At 44.8% G+C, this 19,263-nt stretch overlaps 1 protein-coding gene across 1 annotated transcript in view; it reads left to right on the top strand.

Moving 5' to 3' along the window:
• Positions 1-172: 172 nt before the first annotated feature.
• Positions 173-19,263, top strand: part of Brd4 (bromodomain containing 4) — a 76,601-nt gene continuing 57,510 nt past the window's right edge. Inside the window, exon 1 of the mRNA XM_048342463.1 lies at positions 173-268. The gene's annotated coding sequence lies outside the window, so the exon portion shown is untranslated. The remainder of the gene's footprint in view (positions 269-19,263) is intronic.

The following is a 19,263-nucleotide window of genomic DNA, read 5'->3' as shown; positions in this document are numbered from 1 at the left end:
GGCAGTGGCGGCGGCAGGGCTGTTTGTTCTAGCTCTCCCGCAGCCAAGGAGCCGAAGCAGTGGCGGCGGCGGCGGCAGCGGCGGCGGCAGCTGCCGGCGGTGCCCGCGGGCTAGCGGGGCCTGGGAGTGCGGCGGAGCGGCGCGCGCGGCGAGCGGGCGGGCGGGCCCCGGCGCCGCGCGCAGGCAGCCCACAGAGGGGGGCGGCGGCGGCGGCGGCCGCGGCGGCCGCGGGAAGCCGGCGGGGGCGGCGTGCGGCCTAGCATCTCAGGTAAGCGCCGGGTGCCCTTCGGGGCGACGGGCGACCCGCGGCGGGCAGCCGGGAGCCCCGCGACGCGGCCCGCGTAACCTGCATTGCGTAACGGGACCGGTGCGCCACCACCTACGCCATCGGCGCGGCGCGGGGGCGGGGAGGCCGGGGCGACGCGGGCTCGGGCCCGAGGGCCGCGCTGCTCGCGCCCGGCCGTGGCCGCAGGCGCCGTTGGCCTGCGGGGGGTGCTCGAGGGGCGCCCCGCCGTCGGCACCGGCGCCCGCTCCCCGCTCATCCCCTGGGTCGGTCCGGCCGGCCCGGGTGGGAGTACGGGCGGGGGGCGCGGGAGCCGCGGCGGGGCGGGCAGGCGGGGGGCGGGCCGAGCCGTCCGGCACTTCCTGCCGCCGCCATTTTGTCAAGTGAGGAGGAGGAGGTGGAGAGGGAGAGAGGAGGAAGCAGTCGCCGCGGGTCCGGTGTGCGCCCGGCCCGGGTAAGTCCCAGGCCTGGGTGGTGGCCGTGGGCGCCGCGGTCGCCCGCTGAGGACGGCCGGGCCGGGCCGGGCCTGCATGCGGTCACGTGGATCGTGCCCGGCGCTCTCCTTCCGGCACCTGGGTCCTTGTGCAGGGACCTCGGAGGACAGCTCTCCCGCGCCCCCAGATCCTTAGCTCTCTGGCCCTCCCCCGAGTTTGCCGGAGAAAAGGGCAGGTTCCTCTTAGCCAGAGAAAAGGACTGTCGCCGTTCGCTTATCCAGAGCCCCCCCACCCCGAAAAAAGATGGGGAGATCGGTGACCCTGGGGCAAGCTGGGCCCTCTTGGCCCACCCTCTCCCAGACTGGACTTTCCTTGCTGGGCGCTTTCTTTATTTCTTTTTATTTTTCTCGATCTCTGTTCACTGGCATCTTTGCCACAGCCTCTTGTGTTTGCATTGTTGTGTGTTAGCAGTGGCAATGTGGTGGAATTGTGATTCAGCGAAATAAAATGAACCCCCCCCTTCCATCTCACACACACGGAAATAGCACAACTTCATTGAGTGTGATGCTGGTTGAACATGGGAAATCCCACTTCAGGGTAGTGGACGCTGTGAATGAGTCATGTGCTTTCGGCTGAGCACCTTGACCTCCCTTTTACTCAGGATCACGCTCTCTAAGTGTTACTTTCATCTGCTTGTTTTACTTGTTGATATTTTCTGCAGACTAGATCCTTCGTTCACTTGTGCAGGTGTTGTATACATGTTGGATGTAGTGACCTCTTGGGAAATTCTTGAGGATTGAAATGTCTGCTCTCCTTGTAGAGGAGGGTTCAACTATTCCTCATTTACTGAAGAAAATAGAAACAAAGTGGCGGTGTACCTTTTTCCGTGCTGTTGTGTTATTTGTGAGTTTTTTTTTTTAATGAATGGAGCTGTCAAGCTTCCTAAATCATTAGTCCTTGAAATTTTGTAGACCTTGGAAATTGCAGCGAAAGCCGAGCTCAATTAAGAGAACTTATGAGTGTGTTTCAAGAAGGTTTTTGATAGCTCTTGGATGGCCTTGCCAATAATTTAGTAGACCATTCTTTTTTGGTTGAAATTTAGATAGAGATTACCTTTCTACCAAGGCATTGTAGGTAGCCAACCAAACACATTCCCTCCAAAACCTTCAGCCAGCGGAAGAGAAACCTCTTAAATTGTTTCCCTGATCAAATCCAGAAGGAAAGCCTAATTGGTACAAAATGTACTCTTTGCTTCTGTTATTTACTGTAACTCTTGACAAGGCCTTCTGGGCCTCCTCTTCTATGTCTCTAACTTGAGATGTTAGCTGGGTTTAGTTCGTCTTCACGCTATGGAACAGGCCTTGTAGTATCTTGCATGCATTCTACATAGGCAAATAGCTGAAGATAAGGAACTGCCCATTGGTGAAAGTTAGAATGCAAAAGTGACTAAAAATAGTTTGTTCTGTGGTGTTTATGTCTTGCTTGAAGGGCAACAAGGTAAAAAAATAAGCTAAAATTGCCAGGGAATCTTGGGCCACTTAGTAAAATTTCCACTAGATTATCGAATTGTTTAAGGGAATTTAGACTTTGTTTCCAAAAGTTAACTTTTTCGAGCCAGATTTTTGTGATCTTTGTACAAAATTGCACTTTTGCTTTTGAAAGTGGGGGAGAACACAGTGTTTTCTAGTTGCACAATTCAGGTTATTAAATGACTTGAGATGTATGGATTTTGGAAAGATTGGAGCTATTGTTTTTAAGCAAAAACTGTTCGATGCCTCGTTGACTTAAAGATGCTTGGCTGTTTGTTTGTTTGAACCTGCTTCCAACAACCAACTGTAATCATCTGCCAAGTTGATGTGTCATAAAATATTTTGAGTGATCTTGTAAAATAGATCACATTGGTTTTAAATGCACACCTATAACAGGTCCCAGCATTTATGAGGTGGAAGCAGGAGGATCAGGAGTTTGAATCCATATTGGGCAGCATAGTGTGACCCTCCCAACTCGAGAAAAGCTTGTCATTGGAAATAGCAACTAATATTTCATAATCTTTGATTTTTAGCGTTTGGAAGACAGTACATTTGGAAGGTGAAAATTTGTGGAGAATTACTTGCTAATATCTAATACATAGGACATTCTGAAAGTATTTCCTAAGTTACTTTTTTTGAAAATCGTAAGTTTCACAAGGGCAGGGTTTTGTTGGTGTTGTTGCCTTTCTTATTCTCTTGTATCCTCAGTGCCTAGAAGAGCATGTTAGGGTCTATCAATAAAATGAAGAGGTAATTGAGCACAAATTTGGTATGCCCACAATACCAAATGTAAATTATTCATGTAAAAAAGATGTTACTAAAATCCTAGCTACTTACTCAGCAGTCTGAGATCTGAGGATCAAGAATTGATGTGAGCCTGAACAGACAAATCCTGGAAAATCTCCAATGAACCAGCAAAAAAAAAAAAAAACAACAAAAACCTGGAACAAGTTCAAGCCCCTGTGTGGACACTCTCCAGAGGGGGAATAAAGTTCTTGACATAATTGGATAGTGACTTCTAAGAATTGTGAGGATTAACTGAGATAAGATAGCCTTGGTGTTCCCTAGGAATTACATGAACTTATTGTGGTCCAGGCAGCATGGCATATGGTTGCTTCCATGCACTGTCTAGTAGTGTTTTTCTTTTGTTTTTCCTCACTTGGCAGTTTGCAATGTGGTGAGAGGGTTTGCGCTGTGATTCAACTCTGACCTGCAAAACCTATTTTAAGAGGAAAATGAAGGATGTAATAATAACACATTGGTAATATTTCTTAATGCAGATCTCATGTTGTCAGCAGAAACGTGGTCACTTAAAAAAAATTTTTTTTTCAGTTCTGGAGTTTGAACTAGGGCATCATGCTTGCTTTGCTGGTGCTCTTCTACTTGAACTGTTCCTCCTGCCCAGCACTTTGCTGGCTATTTTGGAGATGGAGTGTAGCATACTTTTCAAATCACCATCCTCCAGATTTCTGCCTTCTGAGCAGCAGGATTTTACAGGCAGGAACCAGACATGTTCTGCTTTAAAAACCAAAGAAGACAACTAACATTTTAATCTTGTGATTTTATGTGTGCATGATAAACCAGTCTGTCTCTATAATTTGTTTCTGAACTCTTACTATGTAAGAGACAAGGCAAAGATACTTTGTACAGAAATTTTATTTTGGTTTTTGTATGTAGTCTTATTAATATGCACATCCTCACCTGTTTATTGACTATCAATTTTATATGTAATTTGAGGATGGCCTTAATGTAGATGCTATCATATCTTTCTCTGTTCTTAGTAATAGCTTTGAGACAATTCATGCATGACCATATTATCCAGTTTTAGCATATTTATAGAAATGTGTGTCCAATCAACCAGTTTTAGGATATTCCCCCTCTCAAGAATTCTTGCCTCTATTACCAGTTACTCTGAGCTCTCCCTTTGAACTCACAATCCCTGGAAACCTCTAATATCTGTCTATAGATTTGTCTGCATTGGATTCTTTGTCCACGTAGCAGTATATAACCTTTGCTGTCAACTATTTTCAGAAAGCCCATGGTGTGTATGTAGTATGAATTAGTGTGTCATTCCTTTTTTATTATGAATGAGTAATTCTGTTGGATATTTTGTGGCTATACCACATTTTCTATTTTCCCTTTTTGCAGTGCTGGTGATTGAACCCCATGCTCAGCAAGAGCTCTTCTATTTGAGCCACAACCCCCAGCCCTGATCTATCACACCTTACCCATTCATCAATAGTGAATTGTTGGGTGATGTTCACTTTTTGGCTGTTGTGAATGTGCTGCTCTAAACACTAGTGGACAATTATTTGGTGAGATTGTGTAGTAATTGTTTAGCCTTTGGAGGATACACACTAAATTTAACACTATTAACTTCTTTTTATTTATTTTTATTTTTTTGCCAGTCCTGGGCCTTGGAATCAGGGCCTGAGCACTGTCCCTGGCTTCTTTTTGCTCAAGGCTAGCACTCTGCCACTTGAGCCACAGCACCACTTCTGGCCATTTTCTGTATATGCGGTGCTGGGGAATTGAACCCAGGGCTTCATGTATTCAAGGCAAGCACTCTTGCCACTAGGCCATGTCCCCAGCCCTATTGACTTATTTTTATAGAAGAGCAAAAAGGAAAATTTTTGGAATGTAGGGTAATTAAATGAGGAAATAGAAGCCTAAAGTGGCAGTTTGTACACCTGTTGTAGTTTGGTGTATGGTAGGAGGCAGTAGTGGGATTTGAGCAGGAGGCCTCACACTTATCAGGCAGTGTTCTTAGCATTGGCCTTGCCTTTAATAACCCTAGTCTTCTATTTTGATCTTCATTTGCTTTCTTAAAATTGCTGGTGCATACTTAACAGTTTGGAATGCTGGTGTTTTGCAGACAGCCTGGAAAGTGTACTAAACTTGAACTTCTGTTATTGTAAAAGGTGATTTTCAAAAAACTTCATTTTTTTCTGTCTAAACAGACCGTCAGCTTGTTAAAATTGCATTCTCATGTCCTAATGCAAGTCCAAAGATGTATTTCATTCTGAAGAAATGAAATGTGAGCCTACTGTCTGGGTAAAAGCGGAACTAGGGTGTGTGTGTGTGTGTTGTACTGGGAAGGGAACCCAGGACCTCATTCATGCATGCTAGGAAGGGCCTCCTCCATTGAGCTACTGACCTGTGCCGTTCTTGACCTTTCACCTTGTGGTGAAAGGGCATAGCATTTGTCCACATCTTTTGGAAATGAGATTGTTAGGCTGGTATGATCATGGAGCCATTCCTCCAGCCCTTGAAAATGCGATTGTCATTTTTTAGGGGGTGGGGAAAGAGTGGCATACTGTGATTTGAAGTTATCCTGTAAGCCAGCCAGCTCTACCATTTGATTTCATAATCCCATCTGCATTTTCTTAGTCTTTTTTTCTATACTTGTGTAACGGAATTGAGTTGTGCTCATTTAGGTTTGCTTTATTATAATTATACATTGTAGCTGGGGGAGGTGGCTCATTCCTATCATCCTAATTAATCTCAGGATGCCAAGATCTCCAGGATGGAGGTTTGAGGTAAACCCTGACAGAAAAGTTGAATAGTCTCTAACTCCAAAAATAACCAGCACAAGCTAGGTACCAGTGGCTCATACCTGTTATCTTTAGCTACTTAAGAGGCTGGGATCTGAATATCATGGGGTTCAAAGCCAATCTAGGCAAGAAAAGTCATGAATCTCTGTTAACAACCAAATAGTCAGAAGGGGAGCAGTGGTTCATTTGAGCACCAGAGCCTAGGGACAGCATCCAGGCCCTCAATTCAAGTCCCAGGATTGGCGAATGCACACAGACAGACAGACTTATCACAAGGCAGGGCTAAATATGTGGTTCAAGTGACAAGAGTGCCAGTCTAGCAAGCTCAGAGCTCTTGTTCAAATCCCAGTACTACCAAAAAGAAATATTAATATTGTGACCGTGTGTGTGTGTGTGTGCGTGTGCGTGCATGTTGGGTCTGGGAGCTGCCCCTGGGCCTTTGTCCTCAAGGCTAGTGCTGTATACCAGCTCCACTTGCAGCTTTTGTTGTTGTTGTTGTTTTAATAGTTAATTGGAGATAAAAGTCTTCTGGCTTAGCTTTGAGCCTCCATCCTTAGAGCTCATCCTCTTGAGTAGGCTAAGGATGGCACAGGTCAGTAGCTCAGCGGAGGAAGCGCTTCCTAGCATGCATGGCCACATGTGTGGGCCACCAGTGCCCAGCTACATTAGGAACATTTCTAACTGTAAATGCCCAACTATCACATAAATGTACCATAATTTCTAATTTTGGACACAATTTTTATATTTTCTTATCTAGGAACTGCATCACAAGATCAAAGAGTATGCATTTTTGAAAGCTTGATACAGATTTGAACTTCGATTTCTTTAGACAGAGTTGACAATGTCTCATTTAACTTTTCTTCCACAGAATGTCTTGAATGTATACTGAGGGCTTCTGAGAAACAAAAGTGTTTCTGGCATTTGATCTTTGTCCTTTTTCTCCTCTCCTCTGCCTAGTTGGACTTTGTTTCCTGAAATCAAGTCTCCTGACCCTGGGCTAAGAATCCAAGGCTCGAATTCTCTGGGGAGGGTGACTGCAGAGTGCTTGAGCAGCTCCTGGGCATCCAGTCCCATCTCATTTTTTTTGCTGTCCCCTTCTACGGACTCTGCTAAGAGTGTTCTGCACAGACTCATTTTGGTTCTTGGCCCTGTTGCCCACTGTGTGACCTTTGGTCTCCTTCCCTGAGCTTCCTTTGCACCTCTGGTAGCTGAAGGTGAAGCCAGCACACAGCATTGCCCTCTCAAGATCATCTGTCATTGTCTAGGGTGAAGAATAGAAGTGGGAAGAAGATACCAGATAAGAGAGTAGAGCCTCTGGCAGCCCAGGATGTGTACCCACTGGTGCTCAGGTTGGCTTCCAGGCATGTTTCCAAGTGCCACCAAGGTTTCCCAGGTACCTCTTAAGGGTTTCTTCCTCTAGAGGAGGTGAATACAGTGGATTGGTTTCCATTTATCTGATGAGATTAACTGTGATAATGGGATTAATGGTTATCCATTGGACATTTGTTGAAGTGTGTGGGGAAATGATCCAGCATGGGCAAACCTAACAAGTAATATGTTCTATGAAAACCTGGTGTTCTCTGAACAAAAGTGTGAAGAGCCAAGAGAATGAATATTTTGTAGAACACCAGCAAAGCCTCCTTTGGCTCCTGCTTCTGAATTCTGTTGACATCTTGACTAGGTAAAAGTTTTCTGGAAGGCTTTGGCAGGTAAACCAGGCAGCTGGGTGGAGTTCCAGAGTGGGAGACTGGGGCTCTACTATTGGGTTTTGAGCCTTTGGGCGGGGGGGGGGGGGGGGGAGCAGTCATGGGCCTTGGACTCTGGGCCTGAGCACTGTGCCTGGCTTCTTTTTACTCAAGGCTAGCTAGCACTCTACCACTTGAGCCACAGTGCCACTTCTGGCCATTTTCTATATAAGTGGTGCTGGGGACGCGAACTCAAGGCTTCATGTATACAACAAGCACTCTTGCCACTAGGCCATATTCCCAGCCCAGTTTTGAGCCTTTTGACCAGAACTATTGGTACCAGTTACTGCTAGGAGGAGTTAGGAGATTCAGTTCCTGGAGGGATGGTTTTGGTATGTGTACAATACAGTACAGATATGTATTTCTTCTAGAGATTGGTTAGATACTGGATGTTATCTAAACCACATACTGAGAAAACTTGAATCAAACTTGCCATATTCATCACATGAATGTAAATATCCATTACATGATATTTTTTCCAAATTTTTATTATCAAACTGATGTACAGAGAGGTTACAGTTTCATATGTTAGGCATTGGATACATTACTTGTGATTATAAATATTTTTAAATACCTTTTTTTTTTTAAGTTGATCCTAGGTATAGGCTATTTTGTAATCTTTCTCTTGAAGGAAAGTGTTAGCCTGTTGTGCCCATTGGAGGATGTAGGACTTTTGGCTGTTGCCAGCAGGATTGGCTGGACGTGGGTAGAGCTGAGGAGTTCATTGTCAGGGTTTATGTCCAGCCCCTCCCCCTTCTGTCTTGTGTAAAATGGGATCAAGATTCCTAAGCTTTGAAGGTGACAAAAATAGTACATAGGGCTGGGAATGTGGCTTAGTGGTAGAATGCTTGCATGAAGTAGCATGCATGAAGCCCTGGTTCAGTTCCCCTCCCTTGAGGGGAAAAACAAGCTCAGGGGCAGTGCCCAGGCCCTATGTTCAAGCCCCAGGACTGGAGGTGGGGGAGGGAGGGGAAGTGGTACATATCTTACTGTGCTGTGAAGATGCCTGGAGGCTGGGGATGGTGGGAACCAGGATTGCTTGCTTGCCAAAGGACTGGGCTTGGGAGGGCTGTGGTTCAGTCCTTTCCTGCTTAGCAGAGTCTTCCTTCCTCCTCTTGGTCTCAGCTCAAAGCTGAAATTCGTTTCTAGCTCTTGTTACATCAAGAGATATGGGCCCAGAGTAGAGCTAGTGCCAGGAGATAGGTGTTGTTGAGTTTGTCTTATGCAATTTCCAGCAACACCAGTGAGTAATTCCCATGTCTTTGAGTATGACTAATGTCCCCACTTGTCCTACCTCAAGTAATAAAGGCTATGTACCTTTGGGTGGTTGACCTTTGAGGTTGTGTGGTTTTAAATAAAAGAACAGGAAGAGAGTGAGTTAAATTTTGAAGACTTTAACTTGAAACATTTTCCCTAGAGTTAGAGGAAACACATTTGTGGGAGTACATCCTTATCAGGAAGGATGAATGAAGCAAGGGAATGATGGCTTGGAACATAGGACTTGCCAGCACAGTCATGATACCAGACTTCTGTGGGCAGACCTCATCTGCTGTGTGGCCTTGGACCTGCCAGTACCCTCCCAGTCTCAGTTCTTCATATGCAAAATGGGGTAAATAGCTTGAGTTTCAGGGAACTTTGAAGTCTGTTTTTTTTTTTTTTTTTTTTTCCAGTCACAGGGCTTGAACTCTGCCTGGGAGCTGTCCCTGAGTTCTTTTGCTCAAGGCTAGTGCTCTACCACTTTGAGCCACAGAGCCACTTCAGGTTTTTTTTTATGGTTAATTGGAGATACAAATTTCACAAATTTTCCCAGACTGGCTTCAAAATGCAATCCTCAGATCTCAGCCTCCTGAGTAGTTACAGTACAGGCTTGAGGCCATCGGTGCCAGCAAGTCTGTGGATTTTTAAAAGAAAGTAATTTTTGTATATCTATGTTTCGGAAATTATGTGTTATAAAATTAATTTAGTGTGTTACAGTAGCTGTTCAGAGGAAGAAAAGAAAAGTCAGAGGATGACATACATTTCAGGACTAGTTCATAAAGTTTTTGCTTTGATCCTACCAGTAGCTGCATGATTAAATGTGTTTCTTACTGTGAGGCCTGCCAAAGAAGTATAAATAACATTGTTTTGATGTTACTTGGTGGCATTTTTTTTTCTTTTCTTTTTCTTTTTTTTGCTGGTCCTGGGGCTTGAACTCTGGGTCTGGGTGCTGTCCCGAAGCTTCTCCAGGCTGGAGGTTAGCTAGCACTCTACCATTTGAGCCACAGTACCACTTCCTGCTTTTTCTGTTTATATGGTACTGAGAAACCGAACCCAGGGCTTCATGCATGCTAGGCAAGCACTCTACCGCTGAGCCACATTCCTAGTCCTTTTTTTCCCTCCCTCCCTCCTTCCCTTCCTTCCTTCCTTCCTTCCTTCCTTTTTTTTTTGGCCAGTCCTGGCGCTTGGACTCAGGGCCTGAGCACTGTTCCTGGCTTCTTTTTGCTCAATGCTAGCACTCTACCACTTGAGCCACAGCGCCACTTCTGGCCTTTTTGTATATATGTGGTGCTGAGGAATCAAACCCAGGGCTTCATGTATATGAGGCAAGCATTCTTGCCACTAGGCCATATTCCCAGCCCCCTTTTTTTCTTTTTTAAGAGACATTTTGCAGTATTTTCTTTTGGGCAGTATTGAGATTTTAAACTTGGGGCCTCTTACTTGCTAGGTAGGTGCCACACAACTTGAGCCACATCCCTAGCCGTGTGTGTATGTGTTTTCCAAGTGCAGTCTTTTGTTTTTTTACCTAGGTGCCTGGATTAGATCCCTTTCAGGTAGCTGAAATGATGGGAATGCATGTAGGCCCCCCTGTTTGTTTATTATTTTTCTGAGGGTGGCGTTCAAAATAAGCTTTCTAGTGTTGGGTAATATAAATGTTTAGTTGCTGTTGGATGTGGTGACTAAGATTTAAGAAGTATGTAGTAAGTATAAGTAGTTTAGTCATTTTCAAACAGTATTTATAAGATGCTGGAGGCTCATGCTTATAGTCCTAGCTACTCAGGAGATTGAGATCTGAGGATTGATATGGAAGCTAGCTTGGATTGGACAGGGAAGTCTCATGAGACTCATCTCCAGCAAAAAGCTGGAAGTGGAGTTGTGTCTCAAGTGGTAGAGCACCAATCTTGAGTGAAAAAGCTAAGGGACAACACCTAGGCTCTGAGTTTGAGCACCAGTACTAGCATATATGTTTTAAAAATTATTATGGTTTTGTGCCAGAGAATTGTGGCTCACACTTATATTCCAAGCGACTCAGGAGGCTGAGACCCAGAAGATCTTCGGATGAAACCTGTCTGGGCAGACAAGTCTTCTAGATTCCCATCTCCAGGAAAGCAGCAAAATACCAGACTAGAGCCTGACAGTGGCTCATGCCTGTCATTGTAGCTACTCAATAGGCTGAGATCTGAGGATCATGGTTTGAAGCCAGCCCAGCCAGGAAAGTCCATGAGACTCTTATCTCCAGTTAACACCAGGAAACCAGAAGTGCTGCTATGACTCAAAGTGGTGGAGCACTAGCCTTGATTGAAAAAGCTCAGGAACAGCATCCAGGCCCTGAGTTCAAGCCCCACAACTGGTGAAAAAAATTTTTTTTAAAGACTAGAAGCATGATTCCAGTGGTGAGCATAAAAGCTAAGTGACATTGCAAGGCCCCAATTCAAGTCCAGTGCTGACACTAAAAAGATAATATCTTGTTTGTGGCACACGTGTGGTAAGGTACTTGTCCTTTTTCTCAGCTATTTTCCTCACATTAAAAAAAAATAGAGGGGCTGGGAATATGGCCTAGTGACAAGAGTGTTTGCCTCATATACATGAAGCCCTGGGTTCGATTCCCTAGCACCACATATATAGAAAATGGCCAGAAATGGAGCTGTGGCTCAAGTGGCAGAGGGCTGGTCTTGAGCAAAAAGAAGCCAAGGACAGTGCTCAGGCCCTGAGTCCAAGGCCCAGGACTGGCAAAAAAAAAAAAATTAGAATGAGCTATATTAGTTTAATTGTCTTTATATAAATAACATCACTACTTAAAGCAAATGAAGTTTGGTGTAAGGCCAGTACATCACAATCAAAGGTTCAAATGATGCCTTTGTATTTCTGATAAGTGAGCATGAGGAGGGTACCTGTGGGCTGTGCATGCCTGTAGCCCTCTGATGGCCAAGGACTCTGGGTGGGTGGGTTGTTGCCCATTCTTGTCTGGTGCAGAGTGGAAATGTGGAGCCCTCTTGCTGGTCTCTGCTCCACTCCCATCCCAAGTAGGTTATGACAGCATCTTGTTCATTACTCTGAATGTCCTGTATGGGACATTCCTATAGTGGAAGTAAAAAAGGAAGAAACTTTGGGTGGCTGAACATTTGCCACAGCAGGTCACAAACCAGAACTACTTGGAATCAGTTGAGACTAAGTTGCTCATGAAAAAAATAAAGTCATGCTGGGAGTAGTAGTCTGCATCTGTAATCCCAGCATTCTGGAGACCGAGACAGGAGAATCATGAGTTTATGGTCAGCTTCAGCGACACACAGACCTTGTCTCCAAAAAAGGCAAGGAGGGGTTAAAGTGTGGATGGTAATGGACTTATGTGTCCTACCTGAATCTGTTGGTAGAAGGAGAAATGAAAGACATGGCTTATCTTCTGTCAGGCACCAGAGATACGCTGTGGGGTGGCCTGCTGGGAGGAAGCTGGCTGAATCTGCTGGGAGCTGGGAATAAGAAAAAAGCCAGATAAAAAGTTTAAATAGGGCTGGGAATATGGCTTAGCTGTACGTGCATCCTAGCTTGTAGGAAGCTATTCCTCAGCACCACATAAACAGAAAAAGCCAGAAGTGGCACTGTGGTTCAAGAGGTAGAGTGCTTGAACAAAAAGAAGCCAGGGGGCTGGGAATATGGCCTAGTGGTAAAGTGCTTGCCTCGTATACATGAAGCCCTGGGTTCGATTCCTCAGTACCGCATATATAGAAAAGGCCGGAAGTGGCGCTGTGGCTCAAGTGGTAGAGCACTATCCTTGAACAAAAAGAAGCCAAGGACAGTGCTCAGGCCCTGAGCTCAAGCCCCAGAACTGGCAAAAAAACAAAACAAAACAAACAAAAAGAAGCCAGGGACAGTCCTCAGGCCCTGAGTCCAAGCCCCAGGACTGGCAAAAAAAAAAAAAAAGGTTCCATAAATGCGTGCGTGACATTCTAACAGGACTGTTAGTGTGTCAGGTTGGTACAGCTGTCTTCCATGCTTGCAAAAGCTACAGTTTTAAGTTTGCTATTTACTAAGCTGTTTCTATATTCTCGTTCTTTGAAAGTCTACTGCATTCCTCTAGTATGACAAAAGCCCCACTCAGATTTCCATAATCAAAAACCAGCGTCAAGTTGTGTTATAGTAATTGTTTTTTAGTTGTTTTCTAGTAATTGTTTCTCAGTGTTTGGAATACCCAGTCTTAAAGGAGCTCAACACTGAGAGAAGTCCACTTCTCTTAGGACAGCAGTTCTTGCCACGGAGAGCTGTGGACCCTCTCCTGGAAAGTGCAGGTGCACATACTGTGAACCCCCAGAGCTGTCTTAAGGAGATGTACCAGAATGGATTTCCTGAGTTTTATACCTAGGATAGGAAATTTGTGGTTTTAGTTAAGTCTCTTGATGATTTTGAAGACTTTCATCATCATATTTCTCTAGGCTCAAAGTTAAGGAACTGACCTGGAATAGTTACTTTGAGCCTGTTCTGACTGAAATGGCCATGTAAAATCCATTTGGGTTTGTCCTTGTAAAACTCCCACCAGAGAGAGCTTTTTTATTTTTCCCCCCTCCCTTCTTTCTGTGTTGGTACTGGGGCTTGAACTCAGGGCCTGACACTTCACTGGGCTTTTTACTCACAACAAGCACTCTGCCACTTAAGTCACATCTCTCGTTTCAGCTTTTCTGCTAGTTAATAGGAGGTAAGAATCTCTCAAACTTGCCTGTTTTGGCCTTTTCCCCAGTCCTCAAATCTCAGCTTCCTGAGTTGCTAGGATTACAGGTGTGAGCCACCAGTGAGTACCCACTCTACCAGACCCTCTTAAAAGGTCCTCAAGTTACCTGTGTGTCAGTAGTCTAAACCTGCCCAGAGCCCTATGCCTCCCTCCCTCACCTTTTCAATTTGTCCTCTTGTGGAGATTCAGACTCAAAACCTGTGCACTCAAACAGTTGTTCAGATAGTTCTCCCAAATTGCTGTTCTTCTGAACTTGGTCCCCAGTATTTGGATCTGGCTGGAGCTTCTGTTCGTCTGGTCATTTATTTGGTGGTGTTGGATGTGGGTAGAGCATAAACTAAGATTTATGGCTGTGGTCTGTTATATAGACCTAGGGCTGCTCTCCACACAGGACCCTTAAACATGAAAGCTGACAAAGTGCTGTTCTTTTTTTTTGGGGGGGGGGGGCAATCCTGGGGCTTGACTCAGGGCCTGAGTACTGTTCCTGGCTTCATTTTGCTCAAGGCTAGCACTCTGCCACTTGAGCCACAGCGCCACTTCTGGCCATTTTCTGTATATGTGGTGCTGGGGAATTGAACCCAGGGCCTCATGTATACAAGGCAAGCACTCTTGCCACTAGGCCATATCCCCAGCCCCCAAAGTGCTGGTCTTCAACATAGCATACTTAAAGCCAGGAATATCCCCATACTGTGCCAGGTGGTACCCAAATGCCATTCTACCCTCACTCCCTTCATCCCTGTCTGGTGGAAGGAGGAGAAACACAATATCATCAATTGAATAATGCATACTTGGGTTGGGGTGAATTGAGTCAGGGTGGAACATCATTTTGCTCCGAGAAGTGCTTTTTACACACTTACTTGCCACTTCCTAATCTCTGAAGTTTGAAGATGAAATTCATGTACACTGGTGGATATTTTCCTGCTTCCTTTTGCCATTGGTGGCTTTCATTAATCCCTTTTCTGTTCTGAAATTAAGAGAAATAGGACAACATACATGATTGAGGTGATGCTGTCTGTGTATGTTTCTTTTGTTCTAAAAACCTGCTAGGTAATAGATTTGTGTGTATGTGTATGTCCATTTGTTTCCCTTCTAACACTAGGAAGCCCTTGAGCTGACAGATAAGCTGTCTGGAAACAACACTGCCTGCCTTCTTGTTCATCTATTTCAAGATGATCGCTCACAGGAATGCAGTTTGAATTGCAGTGTGAAGTGGATTCTCTGTTGGGACTATTTGAATTGCACCACATACTGCCTGCAGCTTGCCTGTCCCTGTGTCTTCCCACAGGACATCTCCCATGGCCCATCTGCTCTTGGGATTGATGTGTGTGTGTGTGTGTGTGTGTGTGTATCTGTGTGTCTGTGTGTGTGTCAGAGCTGGTTACCTAGGCAAGTCCGTAGCACCCTGTCTTTCCAGTCCCCCACTCCCTTCGTTTTCCTGACCACAGTGCATATTCCCGTTACTCTGGAAGGTTCAAGAGTTTTAGCAAAAACCTTGTGAATGGTCTTTCCTCTGAATTTCAGAACTACCTTTTCCAAATGAATGCTTGACTTCTCTTGTTGTTTTCCTCTGTTACTTTGTACCTGTTCTGAACAGGCAATGCCTGACATCAAACATTGTGGTTTCTGGGTCTGCTTTACTGTGTGGTACTGGGCTTTGGGTCCTAATCCTCTTCTAAACCACTGTATACTGTGTCCTTGGGCTGTGAGATTGAGCACACTATCACTGATGGCTCCATTCTAGTGAATATTTGAGTAATTACTGTGGCCTGGTCCTGTACTTGTGGTTTGCTATGTGGTTCTCTTTTTGTATGCACGTAAATATGTTGTGTATGCTGATATTGTTGGGACTTGAACTCTGGGCTTCCTGCTCACTTAGATTTTTCATTTAAGGCTGGCATTATACCTCTTGAACCACAGCTCTACTTCTGACCTTTTGCTGGTTAATTGGAGATTCCTGCCTGGGCTGGCTTCAGACCTGATTCTTCAGATCTGAGCCTCCTGAGCAGCTAGGAAACAGGTGTGCACTACCAGCATCAGGCTGCTATTTCATTCTAAAGGTCTCAGAAAACAATTTTATGAACAGATTGTTTTATCTCTGCCTCCTGGCAAGAAAGGCGGCACCTGTGCTGCTCCGGGACTTGGTCACAGAGCTGGTCAGCAGCACATGGCTCTAGAGGCCACAAGCTTTGGATGGCTGTTTTCTACTTTGTGGTTGAAGGAAGTCCATCTCTCTGAGGAGAGAGAGAGAGAGACCTTCCAGCTCTGAGTGTGGGGGGAATGAGTACCCCTGGAGGCTGGTCTGTCAAGCTGGGAGGTGAGAAAAGGATGAACAACTCTGACAGGCAAATCGTTTCATCCAGGCATCAGATGAGTAAAAGAGTGCCACATTGCTTAGGGCTCATGAAGACATTCATGTGAGTGGAATTTCACCTTATCTTGAAAACTTTCCACGAGGGCACCAAGCTCCCTTCCGTGTTTTCCTTTGACACTCTACTGAAAGGCTTGGGGAAGCTGGTAACTGGAGCACGTGTGGCCTGGCTGATCCTCAAGAGATTGAGGAGCCTTTCCACTTTGAAGCACTGCCTTTTGAGGTCCAGTTAGGGGCCAGCTATTCAACATTGGATAGGTGGTAATTCATTTAACAGACAGGCATGTCCAGAGGGATTTTAGTTTTACTTTAGAAACTTTTACTTGACATTGTAAAATGACATTCAGTAATACGAATTTTTTTCTCAGTGTCAGAAAGTGGTTGAACCAACGGAAGAAGCTGTGTGTAAAACTTGACTACTAAGTTAATTGAAAAGCTCATAATCAAGATGGCGTACATTTGCTGCTATGTAATTCCTCTGCTCTAAAGTGCAAGCTCCCATCCTGTGGGCTCTCTGTGACAGACTGCTGCTGTCACAGTCCATTTTGTGCTTCCTTCCCACATCTTCCAGACGCACCTAGCCAAACATCCTTCAGAACCCACTCTGGATGTGACTTATTTTTCATTGACCTAATTTTCTTAAAGAAGCTCTGTCCAGTAGAACTTTCTATGGGATGGATGTATTCTACATCTGGTTATTATCCCTCTGGTCACCACTGCATAAAGTGGCAAACAGTGCCTCTCCAACTTTCTCGTCTTGCAAAACGGAATCTAAATTCACTAAACAGCTCCTGTTTTCACCATGTTATATTGTTACCTTTCACTTTTTGTTTCTATGAATTTGATGTCCTGATTATTTCAAAGTGGAATCGGTTTTTGTTTTTTTTTTCACCAGTTCTGGGGCTTGATCTCAGGGTCTGGGCACTTATCCCCGAGCTCCTTTTGCTCAAGGCTAGCACTCTACCACTAAGCCACATTCCCAGCCCCTGGAATCAGTATTATTTGTTTATTTTGTCGTTGGTCATGGGCTTGAACTCTGAGCATGGTGCTGTTCCAGAGCTCTTCAGCTCAAGGCTAGCACTCTGCCACTTGAGCCACAGTATCACTTATGGCTTTCAGGTGGTAAGTTGGAGGTAGAGTCCCACGGTCTTTCCTGCCCAGGCTGGCTTTGAACTGCGATCCTCATAGGTCAGCCTCCTGAGTAGCTAAGATTACAGGCGTGAGCCACAGGAACCTGGCCAAGATTCAGTCAGTATTTTTCATTAGCGTACATTAATTGTACAAAGATGTTTTAAGATACTTGCATATATATGTATTATGTATTTTGATCAAATTCACCCTATTAAAAAAGGGGGGGTAGTAAGAAAGATGAACATTACTCTGTTTTTTACATGTGTATGAAGTGCTTCTATCCATATTCATCCCTTGATCTCAACCTCTACTTTTTGCTATCTCCCCTTTCCCAACACCCTCTTTTTACACCTTTTTCTTTTTTTTTTTTTTTTGGCCAGTCCTGGGCCTTGGACTCAGGGCCTGAGCACTGTCCCTGGCTTCTTCCCGCTCAAGGCTAGCACTCTGCCACTTGAGCCACAGCGCCGCTTCTGGCCGTTTTCTGCATATGTGGTGCTGGGGAATCGAACCTAGGGCCTCGTGTATCCGAGGCAGGCACTCTTGCCACTAGGCTATATCCCCAGCCCCCACCTTTTTCTTGTAACTGACTTGTTTCACTTGGCATATTCTCCATATTAGCTCATGTTGTAGCATGTGTCAGAATTTTATTCCGCTTAAAGCTTAATAATATTACATTGTAGGAATGTGTCACATTTTCTTTATGAATAATGCTGGGTACATGAATAGCCACTTGTCTACTTTGTGAACGAGATCCTGCTTGTGGAAGTGTATCATGTACGAAGCTCCCTCTACCCTTCCTTCACAGCAACACTGACTCAGGTTGGGGATTTATTGGGTAGCTGTGAAAAGTAGACCCAAGGGCCAAGGAGATGGTTCAAACAGTGATGCTATGGTGTATCTAGCCACATGTCTATCGGTAGCCTAAAAGAACGTAGGTAGCCAGCGATAGGAGTGCCTGGTCCACACCTCTAATTCCTGCACTGAAGAGGCTAGAGCAGGAGGATCCTAAGTTTGAAGTCAGCCTGGAATACATAGTGAGACTCAAAAAACTGGGGGATGGTATATATTTCAGAGGTAGAAGAATGTTTGCCTGTCATACACAGACAGCACAGGAAAGAACAAGAAGACAACTGGTTAAAGATGATCTAGGTCTCACCCTTCATCACCTCCCAGGGTCTTAGCCATCCAATAACATCACAAACCTGCTTTCTTTTCCTGATTCGGGATTCTGTCTTATACAGCAATATCCATGGCAAGAAGTAAGTTATGGTTTTCAGCAGACCTCATTCTTAAAAGGCTTGTAGAATCAGTTACTTGACTTTCCTCTATATGTTGTATCAATGTGATCAGAATGGCTTAAGTTTAATTTGCTTACATTAGTTATGGGGGGGGGCGCAATTCAATGCTACATTTTTATACCTGCGTACAATGTGTTCCAGTCAGTCCTGCCTCTTCAAAAATTCCTTCCCAAAACAATTTCAATAGGTTTCATTGTTTTATTTTCATAAAGTGACTTAAATTTTGAAATGCTGATGGGCACTGGTGACTCATGCCTATAATCCCAGCTACTCAGGAGACTGAGATCTGAGGATCAAGGTTCCAAGCCAGCCCAGGCAAGGAAATCTATAACACTCTCATCTCCAATTAACTACTCAAAAAAGCCAGAAGTAAAGCTGTGCTTCAAGAGTGCTAGCCTAGAGCAAAAACCAAAAAAACAAACAAACAAACAAACCCAGTAACAAACAGCACTCAGGTCCTGAGTCCATACCAAAAATAAAAAAAATTGGGGGAGTGGAGAGAATGCTTCCAGTGGTCCTTTTGCCTCAAATCTGTGACTTCCCTGAATGGTTTTTATTGCTTTGTCTTCCTCTTCTGCGCAGTGATTCTTGGTGTACTGTACACTGATCTTTGGAAGGGCATCATGGAGCCTCGGGACTGGGTGCTATGGCACACAATTTGCTTCCTAGGAGAATGTGTCTTTGATTTTTTCCCCCCTCCCAGATAAGTCTGATTACATCCTTACAAATGAGACCAGACCATCTGTTAATCAGCTGATGAATATTTTAGTTTCATTTTTTGACTTATGGGGGATGATTTTTTGAACACTGGCCTATGATTTCCTTCCCTTGTGTGTTTACTTAGGGTTGGAACCTTGGATCATATAGTACCTGTGTCTGGAAAACTTTCAAGAAACTGTGCCAGGCTATCTTCCATAGTGAATGCTCCCATCAGCAGTGTATGA

Source organism: Perognathus longimembris, chromosome 3 (assembly GCF_023159225.1).
Source record: "Perognathus longimembris pacificus isolate PPM17 chromosome 3, ASM2315922v1, whole genome shotgun sequence".
Lineage (NCBI taxonomy): Eukaryota > Metazoa > Chordata > Mammalia > Rodentia > Heteromyidae > Perognathus > Perognathus longimembris.
Note: the sequence above shows the minus strand (reverse complement) of the source record. Positions and strands in the feature narration are given on the sequence as shown.